At 40.6% G+C, this 14,826-nt stretch overlaps 1 non-coding gene across 1 annotated transcript; it reads left to right on the top strand.

Annotated features, from left to right (window-relative positions):
* The first annotated feature begins 10,448 nt into the window (after positions 1-10,448).
* Positions 10,449-10,555, top strand: LOC148545004 (small nucleolar RNA R71). The gene has a single exon (XR_015900287.1). It is a non-coding gene; the product is annotated as a small nucleolar RNA R71 (small nucleolar RNA).
* Positions 10,556-14,826: the final 4,271 nt, after the last annotated feature.

The raw sequence follows: 14,826 nt of genomic DNA on the forward strand, positions 1-14,826 counted from the left end.
TTCGGCTCTTCCTTAGTCTCCTTATCACTTATAGTAACCATCTTGCAATCTTCCCATCTGACTTTCTTTGCTTCACCTCTCAGATTTTTCTCTGTGTCACATGGGAAGCTATCAGTAGGTTTGGGAATCTTCTCAGATAGGTATCCCACTTGAAATTCCAGCCTCTTGATGGTGTCTCCTGATGAGTATTTTGGAGGAAAAATAAATCTCTCCCAAAACACACAAATCTAACCGGCAAGTGTACCGGGTTGTATCAAGTAATAAAAAAAACTCACGGAAGTGAGGTCGATCCCACAGGGATTGAAGGATTGAGCAATTTTAGCTTAGTGGTTGATTTAGTCAAGCGAATCAAGATTTGGTTGATGGTTTTGTGACTTGCAGAATTAAATTGCATTGAAGTAAAAAGAACAAGAAATAAATTGCTGAAACATAAAGGACAAGAAATTAAATAGCAGAAACTTAAAGTGCAAGAAATGTAAATTACGGAATCTTAAAGTGCAAGAAATATAAACAGCTGGAATTGTAAAGGGAATTGGGGAATGGATTTGCAGAATTTAAACAAGGAAAAGTTGAATTGCATTAAACAGAAGAGGGAAAGGGAATTGGGATTGAACCGGATATGAAGCAGAAAAGTAAATGAACATAGAAAGGAAAGAAACAGAATGTTAATTGGGGATTTGGATCTCAGGACCCAGAGACTAGAAAACCAAGTCTAGATCTCAATGCCTTCCTAGATCCAACAAGAACAAGTGCAAAGAAAATGTAAATTGCAAAGAAAAGATGAAGAGCAATTAACCGGAAATGAAATTCAATTAACAGTAAAGAAACAGAGAGATCCAAGATTGAGATTGAAACAGAATTTCTTCAATTCTCCAATCTAAGATCCAAGACAAATGTAAATGAAATTGAAAGCAATGAAAACAAAGAAATTAAAGTTCACTCAATGACAAAAGCTCTCCAAAAACTATTATGAAAATTCCAAAAGGAAAGCTCCCCGAAGAACTTGAATTCTATCCTATTTATACACTTTCTTTCAATGATCTTCAAGTCTTGAGTTGGGTCTTTGCTCTTGGTGGAATTGGGTTGAAAGAGGCCTTGGTTGATTGCTCTTGAAGTTTGGAGAAGAACCAAAGTGAACCAATTGAACCGGGTTTGAGTTTTGCAAAAGTTGGTGCAAAAGTTAGAGCAAAAGTTAGGGGTCTAACTTTTGGTCTAACTTTTCATATCAGCCCACAAAATTTGCTGCTATCCACGTTGGGGCAAAAGTTAGGGGTCTAACTTTTGCTCCAACGTTGGCCTCCCTTATGCACATTTATGGCGCCAACTTTGTCCTCTTGTCATGTTGCCAATTTTATGCCCAATATAGACTATCATATATGGTTGGAAAGCTCTGAATGTCAGCTTTCTAACCCACTTGGAATCACTTCAATTGGACATCTACAACTCATGTTATGATCATTTGAAGAGGGCATGGTCGCTGGCTTTGGTGTGCAGCGTTTGAGGTAACGTTTGCCTCAAACGTTGGTGAAAACGCCAGTTCTGGAGGCTCAAACGTATTGTCCACCCCATACTATTATATATTGTTGGAAAGCCCTGGATGTCTACTTTCCAATGCCGTTGGGAGCACATTATTTGGAGCTCTACAGCTCGAGTTATACTCCGTTGAAGGTGCAGAGGTCAGTTGGCCTCACTGCAGGTTACCACCATGTTCGTTTATGCACATTGCGGGGCAGTTTTCTCCCTCAATTTTAGTGTCCACCATGCAGTGCCATATATGCTTGGAAAGCTCTTGATTCCTACTTTCCAATGCTTCTTGAATCACCTCATTTGGAGCTCTGTAGCTCAAGTTATTCTTGTTGGAAGTATACCCCTTGTATGCCTTGTGGTGTGTGGCGCCAACGTTAGCCACCAAGTTAGGGGCTAACGTTGGCGCAAACTTTTGCTCCTCCTCTTGTGATTTTCATGTGCCAACGTTAGCCACCAAGTTAGGGGGCTAACGTTGGCACAAACTTTTGGTGCCCAGGGAGGTTTTCATGTGCCAACGTTAGCCTCAAAGTTAGGGGGCTAACGTTGGCGCAAACTTTTGGTGCCCAGGGGAGGAATTCATGTGCCAACGTTAGCCTCAAAGTTAGGGGGCTAACGTTGGCGCAAGCTTTTGGAGCCCAGGGGAAAATTTTCAAGTTCCAACGTTAGCCTCCAAGTTAGGGGGCTAACGTTGGGGCTAACTTTTCAACCAAAAGTTTGTGCAAAAGTTTGATGCTAACTTTAGGTCCAGCTTTTTGCTTCCTGGTTCAATTTCACTTATTCCATTGTCCTCTCTTCACTCCTAGCCATTCCTTCTTACTTCAACCTTTCTCCAAGCTTTCTTCACCTATCATTAATCAACCAAACACATCAAAGCTATGCTCAAAATCATGAGATATTCATTCTTTCATAATATGCAACAAATATAGCATAAAACCTCATGAAATGGCATGAATTCATATATGGTTGGTTCAATCAAGGGAAACATGAAAATCTACTCAATTAGCTTGCTTGTAGCTCAAGAAAGTGCATAATCTTAATGAAAACGAAAGAAAAAGACTAGTTAAAATAGGCTAAGATGACTTGTCATCACAACACCAAACTTAAAGCTTGCTTGTCCCCAAGCAAGAAAAGATTTATTGAGAAGAAAGAATGAAATGGAAGAGGATGTTCATGCTAGCAGAGTATTATTGATAGTTCATGGGGTTTTGTGTGGATATGTAAATACTCACTTCTTACTGACTCCTAGGCCTAGAAAGTCTCCTTCAAGCTTCAAGTAACATACTGCTATGACCTCTCATTATTCCTTTATCCTTGGCTATTACTTTGTTTATAAGCTTTATTTGAGTGTCATGTGTAGCAAGTTCATTTTCTTTTCTTTATACTTGACACATTATTCACCATAGACACTTGGCTCACATTCCTTCTTAAAACATGGATGCCCAGCACCTCTTTGGGTTACTAAATGCCTTGTAGTTAGGTTGCTCTTGATAGTGGACTTTCAGCTGATGATCCCGGATTAGTTAACCCAAGTCACCGAGTGTTGATGCACTCCTAAGAGCTTACTAATCCAAGCAGATCCTAGTACAAAGACATCACAGGCATATATTTTAAAGTTCAAGCTATTGGTGTCCAGCTTTGTTTCTTTTTGTTTCCTTTTGTTCTGCCACTTTTTGGCTAACTTTTTTTTTTTCTTTCTAACCAAGGAATTTTTTATTTAATTGAGATTCATAGACAGTAGGCCACTCTTTACTTAGAAGGAGATATCCTAGCTCTTTATTCACTAAAAGTAAGCTATTGTACAATCACACACATACCACCACTTACTTTTATTCTACTTCTATCTAACAGAGACTATCTTACTTCTCATTCAAACATTTCTTTTATTGAATTGAAAATGCAGGGGACAAAGCATGCTTTTTGTTAAGTGAACACACAAGCACATACTTAAGCTAGCATACTTATTTCAACTAGAACACTCAAGATGCAAAATGACTAAACTAACAGTTACTGTTGCAATGGTAACTCTCAAACTTCCAAATTAGAACAGTTCAATGCTGATAGAATTAAGTGACAATACAACCTCTTGGTGGCTTCTTCTTCTTACTCTCAGCTGATGGTATGTAACCCTTCCAAGAGAGTGATTGAATTCCTATAAAGTTCATGGAAGTTGCTTGTTTCTCAAGCCCTTAGGTAACTTGTTAGTGTGCAGAATTTTCTTGTAGGCTTTTGAACTTACTTTGGTGTGTGAACACCAAACTTAGTTCCTTGCCACCTTTCTCATGCATCAAAATAACTATATGTGAAATCCTCTTATCTTTGTTAAAGACAATAAAAACTAGAAAAACTAAAAAAGTAAACAATTGGTTAATTAGTTTATCTGATTACTCGGAGCTAGCATCCATGTATGCAGAAGGTGAGAATGTGCTTTTAAATGAGAATTTGGTGGAACACCAAACTTAGAATCTTTCATTCTCTCTTAATTTATTTTGGTGTGCAACACCAAACTTAGCTCCTTGCAATATAGATAAGTCTAATTAACCCTTTTCTTGAAATAGCTATGAGAAGTGAACTACCTCAGGTTGGGTTGCCTCCCAACAAGCGCTTCTTTATTGTCATTAGCTTGTCATCAATCCACTTAGATCATGGGGGTTGAAAATCATAGTGCCTCAGCTTTTCTCCTCTTACTGTGGACCTCCTTCCGGTCTCCTCTTTGATGATCTCTAGGTGTTCAAGTGAAGGAACCCGGTTTACAGTGTAGTATTCGGATGATTGTGGGGACACCTTCATTGGTTGGGTGTTTAACACTACTTTATCCCCTGGTGAAAAGCCTTCAGTAGGGATCTTCTTGTTTCTCCACCCTCTTGGCCTCTCCTTCTTTTCTTTCTCAAAAGATACCCCCTGCCTTGGTGGTTCCTTATCTGAGATGTTGAATTTCTCATCTGGAGGTTTTGGATCTAGTTCCTCCTTGATTTCTTTGGTCTGTTGCACCATCTCTACTTCTTTTAAGCATGGATTCGGAAGTCTTGGAGCTAACTCATTGACTACCTCCTTCAAACTTTGATCTCTGGCCTTATCCTCCATACACTCTTCTTCTTGAGTGGGCTCATGTGGGGTTTTAAAAACATGGAATGCTAGGTGCTCGTCATGTACTCTCAACAACAATTCCCCTTTTTCAACATCTATCAGTGCTCTGCCCGTAGCAAGAAAAGGCCTCCCTAGGATGATGGGGGTGTTAGGATCCTCCTCCATATCTAGGATGACAAAATCAACTAGGAGAAGGAATTTTCCCACTTTTACCAGCACATTCTCTACAACTCCAAGTGCTCGTTGAATGGACTTGCCAGCCATTTGGAGAACTATTCGTTTGGACTTCAGCTCAGAAATTTTAAGCTTCCTCATAAGAGATAGAGGCATCAAGTTTATACTTGCACCAAGGTCACAGAATGATTTCTCAATAGTTATGTTTCCTATGGTACAAGGTATATAAAACCTTCCAGGATCCTCCTTCTTCTCTGGTAAACCTCTTTGGAGAATAGCACTACACTCCATTGTCATTTCAATAATCTGTCCTTCCTTCAAGGGTCTTTTCTTTGTTAGCACTTCTTTCATAAATTTGGCATATAATGGCATCTGTTCAAGTGCTTCTAAGAACGGAATATTGATGCTGAGTGTCTTGAATATGTTCAGGAACTTTGAGTATTGCTTATCCTCGTTTTCTTTTTTGAATCTTTGAGGATATGGAAGTTTAGGGATATATGGCTTCATCCCTTCTTTCTTCTCTTGTAGCTGTGTTTCAAGGATGTCCACATCTTTCTTTGAGCTTTTTGCATTCTTGGTCGTTCTCTCCTCTTCACTTCTCTCTTCTGTCTCTTCTTGTGGAACTTCTCTGTTGTGTTCTTCTTGATTGATGGCTTCCTTCTCCCTAGTCTTTTCACTTCCCACTATGATTGCTTTGCACTCCTCCCACTTTGTAGCTTTTCCTTTGTCCTTTGGATTGGAGATTGTATCACTTGGGAGAACATTGGTTGGCCGTTCAGCTTGTTTGGCCAATTGTCCCACTTGTCGTTCAAGGCTCTTCATGGTGGCTTCATTTCTCTCTTGCATTTTGACCAAGCTTTGAGTGGACTGAGCAATTGCTTGTATGGCTGCCTCAAGACTTGAAATTCTACTTTCATGATGGTCTATTGGTGGTATGATGGGGGTGGAATGTGGTTGCTGGAAGTTATTTGTAGGGGTAGTGTGGTAGTTTTGGGGGTTAGATGTTGGTGCGGAAATGCTATTTTGATGAGTTTGTGGATTGTGGTGGGGTGGTTGATATGTATTTTGTGGTTTCTTGTATTGATTATTATTAGCGTTTTGCTGGTCGTGGTTTGAGTAAGTTGTGTTTCTTGAGTTGTTTTGGTTTGAGTTTTTCTGCCACGGTTGCTGGCTGTGGGTGTGGTTATCTCCCCATCTGAGATTTGGATGGTTCTTCCAGGATGGTTTGTGGGTGTCACCATAAACCTCATTTTGGCATGAGCCTTGGTTATGCACATATTGAGGTTGTTCCTGCTGCTGATTTTCCTGGTTTTCTTCATTTTGTCCCCATGTGGTTGATGGTTGGCTTGTATTCACTGCTGCAACTTGTAAACTATCAATCTTTTTAGCCATCTGCTCAAATTGTTCTTGAATCTGCTGCTGCATTATCTTGTTTTGAGCTAGGAGGGTGTCAACCCCTTCCATTTCTAACACTCCTTTCCTTAGTGATGGTTGGTGTTGTCTCTGATGGCCAAAGAAATATTGGTTGTTAGCCACCATGTCAATGAGGTTCTGAGCTTCTTCAGCTGTCTTCATGAGTTGCATTGAGCCTCCTGCTGAATAGTCAAGTGCCTCTTGAGCTTTCATTGTCAGTCCTTCATAGAAATTTTGGAGTTTATCCCATTCATTAAACATCTCTGGTGGACACTTCCTGAGTAAAGCTTTGTATCTCTCCCATGCTTCATACAATGACTCTCCATCCATCTGAGTAAATGTTTGAACTTCAGTCTTCAATCTAATAACTCTTTGAGGTGGGTAAAACTTGGCAAGAAACTTGGTTACTAGATCATCCCAGTTGTTGATGCTATCTCTTGGAAATGACTCCAACCATTGAGTGGCTTTGTCTTTAAGGGAAAATGGAAATAGCAGCAATTTGTAACTGTCAGGATGCACACCATTGGTCTTCACTGTGTTACATATCCTCAGGAAGGTGGATAGATGCTGGTTTGGATCTTCCAAGGGGCCTCCTCCATAGGAACAGTTGTTCTGCACCAAGGTGATGAGTTGGGGCTTCAATTCAAAGTTATTTGCATCGACATTTGGGGTAAGGATGCTACTCCCACAATGCCTTGGATTAACAAGTGTATATGAAGCCAAGACTCTCCTCTGGGGTTGACCATTGTTGTTGGCCATTCTCACTGGTGGATTTGTTGGATTTGTTGAGTGTTCCTCCAATTCATGATATTCTTCATCTGATTCTTCCTCTCCAGCAACATTTTTTTCTCTTGCTTCTCTTCTTGTATCTGACATACAAGCAAAACACAAGAAACACATAAAAACCAGTGACACTTCAATCTATTGCTAGAATGAAGTTTGAGTTAGCTTAAGCAAAAATTCAAACAGTTAGTGGGTTAGTCAAAAATTAAAGAAACCGAAAAGAAAAATTGCTTGATCTAAACTACCACCTCACTTAATCATTGTCAATCTAATCAATCCCCGGCAACGGCGCCAAAAACTTGATGAGTATTTTGGAGGAAAAATAAATCTCTCCCAAAACACACAAATCTAACCGGCAAGTGTACCGGGTCGTATCAAGTAATAAAAAAAACTCACGGGAGTGAGGTCGATCCCACAGGGATTGAAGGATTGAGCAATTTTAGCTTAGTGGTTGATTTAGTCAAGCGAATCAAGATTTGGTTGATGGTTTTGTGACTTGCAGAATTAAATTGCATTGAAGTAAAAAGAACAAGAAATAAATTGCTGAAACATAAAGGACAAGAAATTAAATAGCAGAAACTTAAAGTGCAAGAAATGTAAATTACGGAATCTTAAAGTGCAAGAAATGTAAACAGCTGGAATTGTAAAGGGAATTGGGGAATGGATTTGCAGAATTTAAACAAGGAAAAGTTGAATTGCATTAAACAGAAGAGGGAAAGGGAATTGGGATTGAACCGGATATGAAGCAGAAAAGTAAATGAACATAGAAAGGAAAGAAACAGAATGTAAATTGGGGATTTGGATCTCAGGACCCAGAGACTAGAAAACCAAGTCTAGATCTCAATGCCTTCCTAGATCCAACAAGAACAAGTGCAAAGAAAATGTAAATTGCAAAGAAAAGATGAAGAGCAATTAACCGGAAATGAAATTCAATTAACAGTAAAGAAACAGAGAGATCCAAGATTGAGATTGAAATAGAATTTCTTCAATTCTCCAATCTAAGATCCAAGACAAATGTAAATGAAATTGAAAGCAATGAAAACAAAGAAATTAAAGTTCACTCAATGACAAAAGCTCTCCGAAAACTATTATGAAAATTCCAAAAGGAAAGCTCCCCGAAGAACTTGAATTCTATCCTATTTATACACTTTCTTTCAATGATCTTCAAGCCTTGAGTTGGGTCTTTGCTCTTGGTGGAATTGGGTTGAAAGAGGCCTTGGTTGATTGCTCTTGAAGTTTGGAGAAGAACCAAAGTGAACCAATTGAACCGGGTTTGAGTTTTGCAAAAGTTGGTGCAAAAGTTAGAGCAAAAGTTAGGGGTCTAACTTTTGGTCTAACTTTTCATATCAGCCCACAAAATTTGCTGCTATCCACGTTGGGGCAAAAGTTAGGGGTCTAACTTTTGCTCCAACGTTGGCCTCCCTTATGCACATTTATGGCGCCAACTTTGTCCTCTTGTCATGTTGCCAATTTTATGCCCAATATAGACTATCATATATGGTTGGAAAGCTCTGAATGTCAGCTTTCTAACCCACTTGGAATCACTTCAATTGGACATCTACAACTCAAGTTATGATCATTTGAAGAGGGCATGATCGCTGGCTTTGGTGTGCAGCGTTTGAGGTAACGTTTGCCTCAAACGTTGGCGAAAACGCCAGTTCTGGAGGCTCAAACGTATTGTCCACCCCATACTATTATACATTGTTGGAAAGCCCTGGATGTCTACTTTCCAATGCCGTTAGGAGCACATTATTTGGAGCTCTGCAGCTCGAGTTATACTCCGTTGAAGGTGCAGAGGTCAGTTGGCCTCACTGCAGGTTGCCACCATGTTCGTTTATGCACATTGCGGGGCAGTTTTCTCCCTCAATTTTAGTGTCCACCATGCAGTGCCATATATGCTTGGAAAGCTCTTGATTCCTACTTTCCAATGCTTCTTGAATCACCTCATTTGGAGCTCTGTAGCTCAAGTTATTCTTGTTGGAAGTATACCCCTTGTATGCCTTGTGGTGTGTGGCGCCAACGTTAGCCACCAAGTTAGGGGGCTAACGTTGGCGCAAACTTTTGCTCCTCCTCTTGTGATTTTCATGTGCCAACGTTAGCCACCAAGTTAGGGGGCTAACGTTGGCGCAAACTTTTGGTGCCCAAGGAGGTTTTCATGTGCCAACGTTAGCCTCAAAGTTAGGGGGCTAACGTTGGCGCAAACTTTTGGTGCCCAGGGGAGGAATTCATGTGCCAACGTTAGCCTCAAAGTTAGGGGGCTAACGTTGGCGCAAGCTTTTGGAGCCCAGGAGAAAATTTTCAAGTTCCAACGTTAGCCTCCAAGTTAGGGGGCTAACGTTGGGGCTAACTTTTCAACCAAAAGTTTGTGCAAAAGTTTGATGCTAACTTTAGGTCCAGCTTTTTGCTTCCTGGTTCAATTTCACTTATTCCATTGTCCTCTCTTCACTCCTAGCCATTTCTTCTTGCTTCAACCTTTCTCCAAGCTTTCTTCACCTATCATTAATCAACCAAACACATCAAAGCTATGCTCAAAATCATGAGATATTCATTCTTTCATAATATGCAACAAATATAGCATAAAACCTCATGAAATGGCATGAATTCATATATGGTTGGTTCAATCAAGGGAAACATGAAAATCTACTCAATTAGCTTGCTTGTAGCTCAAGAAAGTGCATAATCTTAATGAAAACAAAAGAAAAAGACTAGTTAAAATAGGCTAAGATTTCTTGTCATCATCTCCCTGATTCTTGATATTGGCTCACACCTCCTCTTTGAACACCTTGTTATCTTGAATCTCCTTGCATATGCCTTCAAGTAGAGTCTCAATCCTTGAAAGTCTTTCTTCCGATGATGGAGAGTTGAGATTGGAAGGATGAGAAGGGCCATTTTGACTTTGGTATGGATGTTGAGAGGTGTTGTTCGGTGGGTGTTGGTATGACCTCTGTGTGGAGTGTTGGTTAGTTGCATTATTGTTGGGGTTATGGCGTCTCTGATCTTGGCCTTGGTCTTGTTGATTTCCCCACCCAAAGTTTGGGTGTTTCCTCCAACCAGGATTATACGTTTTGGAGTATGGGTCATGATTCTGCCTAGGTGAATTCCCAATGTAGTTAGCTTGTTCCTGATCACCCTCTGCTTCTTCATTCACTCCTTCTTGGGTTGCTGCTGAAGTGGTAATTGCTACTACTTGATTCTTCTCCATCTTCTTGGTGAGGTCAGCTAATTGCTTGGTAATCATCTTGTTTTGAGCTAGCAGTACATCCACATTGTTCAACTCCATCACTCCTCTAGTGTTGCCTCTTTCAGAAGCATAGAAGTAGTCATTCTCTGCTACAGTCTCAATAACATCTATGGCTTTTTCAATGGTCTTCTTCTTGTTCAGAGATCCCCCGGATGAGTGGTCTACTGCCTTCTTTGATTCATACGAAAGGCCTTCATAGAAAATGTGCAACTGCACCCATTCATTGAACATATCTGGCGGGCATCTTCTTGTCAAGTCTTTAAACCTCTCCCATGCTTCATATAGAGTCTTACCATCCTGCTGCCTGAATGTTGGTACCTCAGCTCTCAACCTGTTGATCTGTTGAGGAGGATAGAATCTTGCCAAGAACTTGTTCACCACATCTTCCCAGGTTGCTAAACTCTCCTTTGGAAAGGATTCCAGCCATTTAGATGCTTTGTCCTTGAGCGAGAAGGGAAACAGAAGTAGTCTATAGGTGTCAGGATGAACACCATTAGACTTTGCAGTATCGCATATCCTCAGGAAGGTGGTTAGATGTTGATTGGGGTCTTCTTGGACACTTCCTCCGAATGAACAATTGTTCTGAACAAGGGTGATGAGTTGTGGCTTTAGTTCAAAGTTGTTGGCATGTATGGTTGGCCTTTGGATGCTACTTCCACAGTTTCCTGGGTTTGGGTTGATGTAAGAACCTAGAACTCTTCTCTCTTGTCCAGCCTGATGCGCTGGACCTTCTCTGCCATGGTTGTGAGCCTCTTCTTCATGATGGTTCTCCATATTCTCCTCCATGTCTGGTTCAAAATACTCTTCCTCTTCCTCAGCACCAACTACTCTCTTTCCTCTTGCTTCCCTCCTTAATCTAAGGAAAGTCCTTGATAAACCACTATTTCATGGTTTATATTGTGTGGTTTTGTCATGATCTTTGCCCACTTATTCATTAAATAAGCATGCATTTATATTTCCTTCCTAAAGATGTTTTATGGTTGAAAACTTGCTTCCTAGAGACTTTTAATTATGTATTTTATTTCTCCCTTATTCCATTCGATGTCGTGATCTGTGTGTTAAGTGTTTCAGGATTTATAGGGCATGAATGAGTTGGAGATTGGAAGGGAAGCCTGCAAAAATGGAAGGAACACAAGAAATTGAGGAGATGACCAGCGAGAAGCGACGCGGCCGCATGGATGACGCGACCGCGCAGAAGAGAGCAATTTGTAGCGACGCGGCCGCATGGACGACGCGTCCGCGTGGCAAAGCAGAAACGCGAATGACGCGTCCGCATGATCGACGCGATCGCGTGACGTGCGCGATCTGCTTAATCTGCAGAATTCACTGGGGGCGATTTTGGGCCCTATTTTGACCCAGTTTTTGGCCCAGAACAGCAGACTAGAGCCAGAGAACATGCAGAAACCAGGGACGACATTCATTCCGCATAGTTTTAGTTTTTAGATCTAGTTTTACTCCTCCTCTAGGTTTTCTCTCTACACATTCATAGTTTTTAGGATAGGTTATTTTCATTGTTTTTTGCATTGGGATATTGAGAAGAGTTATTTGCCTCATCAAGACTTCGACATTCTAGTTCGTTCTCTTCACTTATCTCTTACTCTTCCATATTCCTTAATTTTATTTGATTTTACGATTGGATTATTTTAGCTTTTATTAATATAAGAATTACTTTTGCTTTTAATTAATCTTTTCATCATTACTTATCATGTCTTTCTTTAATTCCTACGTTGATGTTATGAATTTTACATTTACAATGAGTGAGTAGTTCCCTAACTTGATGGGGAGTTGATTGAAAGGAACCCTTGAGCGGAATGTTCAAGAGAAAGGTTGTAATTGAGTTTATTGTTGGCTTGCTCTCTCGTTCCTAACACCAATCCTCCCAAGAGTGGATTGGAAATTGTAGATAGAACAGCATTCCAACTTGTTTGACCTCCCCTTACTTAGTAAAGGATAACTAAACGTAATAATTCTCAATTGTCAATTAATCTTGAGAGTATTCCATCAAGAATAGGGTTTCCATGTAATCAACTCCCAGTCAAGGTTTTTATTTAAATTTATATAAATTCTCCAATTTAATTTTCTGCCATCCAATCAAACATTTTTGAAAACATTCTGATTAATAAAATAGCACCTTTTCCTGCAACTCGTTGGGAGACGACCTGGGACTTATACTCCCAGTATTTTAATTTTATTTTCTGTGACACCCTTCTAAATTGATAAGGCAGATTTTTGGCGAGTTAAGAACTATACTTGCAACGTATATATTTTAACAATTTTTAATTCGCTAATTTCTGCCCGCATCAATTTTTGGCGCCGTTGCCGGGGGGTTGCAATAGAGTGCTATAGTTGTTAATTGGAATTTATTTATTTGCATTTTTATTTTATTTTGCTATTATGAGCTGCTTGTTTCTTTCGTTAGATGACGCGTTCACTTCCTGATCCAAGCTTGCCAATATTCGATCCTGAGATTGAAAGAACTATTTCACGAATAAGGCAAGCCAGGCGTCGGTTAGTCCTCTCTGAGGGCAGATTTGAAATGCCATTTGAGGAAGAAACCAGCCCCCGTTCTACTGATTCGGTTGTTTTACGTACAGGTAACATGGCAGCAGCCAGAAGAGTTACTATCCAGGAAGCTGGAGCCCCTGATTTTTCAATGCAACCGTTCCAAGCGCATCATCCAGCGGTGGCTACAGATTTTGAAATAAAGACCGTACTGCTCAATTTGATGCCCAAGTTTCATGGCTTACCTGCTCAAGAGCCCATCAAGCACCTGAGAGATTTAGGCAGCCTGCTCTACTGTCAGGCGTGATGGTGTGAATGAAACTTCAATTTTGCTGAAAGCCTTCCCGTTCTCTCTTGAGGGAAAGGCAAAAGAGCGGTACTACACTCAACCTGCAGCAACTGTATCTAACTGGGATACACTCAGAAGAGAGTTTTTGGAAAAGTTCTTTCCAGCTGAAGTTACTGATAAACTGAGGAAAGACATTTCCATGATTGTTCAGGATGAATCCGAGACGCTTTATGAGTACTGGGAGCGCTTCAATAATCTTCTGGAAGCATGCCCCCACCATATGATTGACAAGATAGTGTTACTCGGATATGTCACACAGGGCATGAGGCCCCAAGATAAGACCACATTGGAAAGTGCTAGCAATGGGTCTATGAAGAAGTACAAGACCACTGATGAGGCGTGGCAATTGATCAGTGATTTAGCTGAATCTACTAGGAATCACAGGCAGAAACAAAGCCGTTCAAAAGCCATTGCAGAAGTATCCTCTAGTAGAGAGACTGCTGCTCTAACTCAGAGTATCTGTGAAATGACTAACTTGCTGAAGCAAATACAATTGAATCAACAACAAGTTCAGCAAGCTCAACCTTCTCCAGCACAACAAAATCAACAGTTAGTCCCACAAAGAGTCTGCGGAATTTGTGTAGATTACAGCCATTATACTGATGAGTGTCCGCAACTACAGTAGGAAGACAACACCGTGGCAGCCACTCATAACTTCTATGACCGCCCCAACCAAGGGTACAATCAAGGTGGCAATTACAACCATGGATGGTAGGACAATTCTAACCAGAATTGGAGGGACAACAATAACAGAGGAGGCATAGATAATCAGGGATTTCAGAGGTGGAATAATAACAACAACAGGCAGCAGAATCAGAATCAGAATCCGAATCAAAATCAGCCTTACAGAGCACCTCACCTGAGGCAACCCCAAGGACCACAGAATACCCAACAGCAGACCTCTCAATTTACTTATCCTTCTTCATCTGCCAATGATGACTTACTACAATCTATTGAGTGGAGACACTAGACCATGGAAAACAACATTAATGCCACTCTAAATGGTCTGACTGCTACCCTGCAGGCTCTTGTCTCCCAGATTGGATCAATGACTAACTCTAATAGTCAACCTTCGAGCTCTAGTGGAATCCCCTCTCAACCATTACCCAATCCCAAGGGTGGTATCAATGCTATCACCCTGAGGTCCGGAACCACACTGCAGGAGAGGAATCAGGAGGAGCCAAGCCCACCAGAACACACTTCAGCTGAAGAGGTAGTAGAAATAGAAGATGTTGAAGAAGAAGAGGACATACAGGACACGACTGAAGAAGAAGAAGTGCAACCACAGGAGGAGGCACCAAATGGCGCAGACACTGCAGACGACACCACTCCCATTCCGTTTCCACAACTTGCAAGGAAGCCCAGGAAGCAGCTGGAACCTAATCCCAAAACGGTAGAGATATTCAAAAAGGTTGAGGTAACTGTTCCCCTTTTTGATGTCATTCAACAGGTACCTAAGTATGCAAAGTTTCTAAAAGATCTATGTATCCATAAAGACAAAATTAATGAATTAGAAACTATTCCCTTAGGAAGTTCTATATCTGCTTTAATGGGAGGTTTACCTGAAAAGTGTAGTGACCCAGGTCCTTGCATGGTTAATTGTACTATAGGTGGTGTAGTATTTTCTGATTACATGTGTGATTTAGGAGCATGTGTAAGTATAATGCCTTTGTCTATATATGATATTTTGAGGCTCCCTCCCTTAAAAAGGTTGGCAGCTCGTTTTGTGTTAGCAGATAAGAGCATTATTACA

This window comes from Arachis ipaensis, chromosome B9 (assembly GCF_059453495.1).
Source record: "Arachis ipaensis isolate K30076 ecotype BB chromosome B9, ASM5945349v1, whole genome shotgun sequence".
Lineage (NCBI taxonomy): Eukaryota > Viridiplantae > Streptophyta > Magnoliopsida > Fabales > Fabaceae > Arachis > Arachis ipaensis.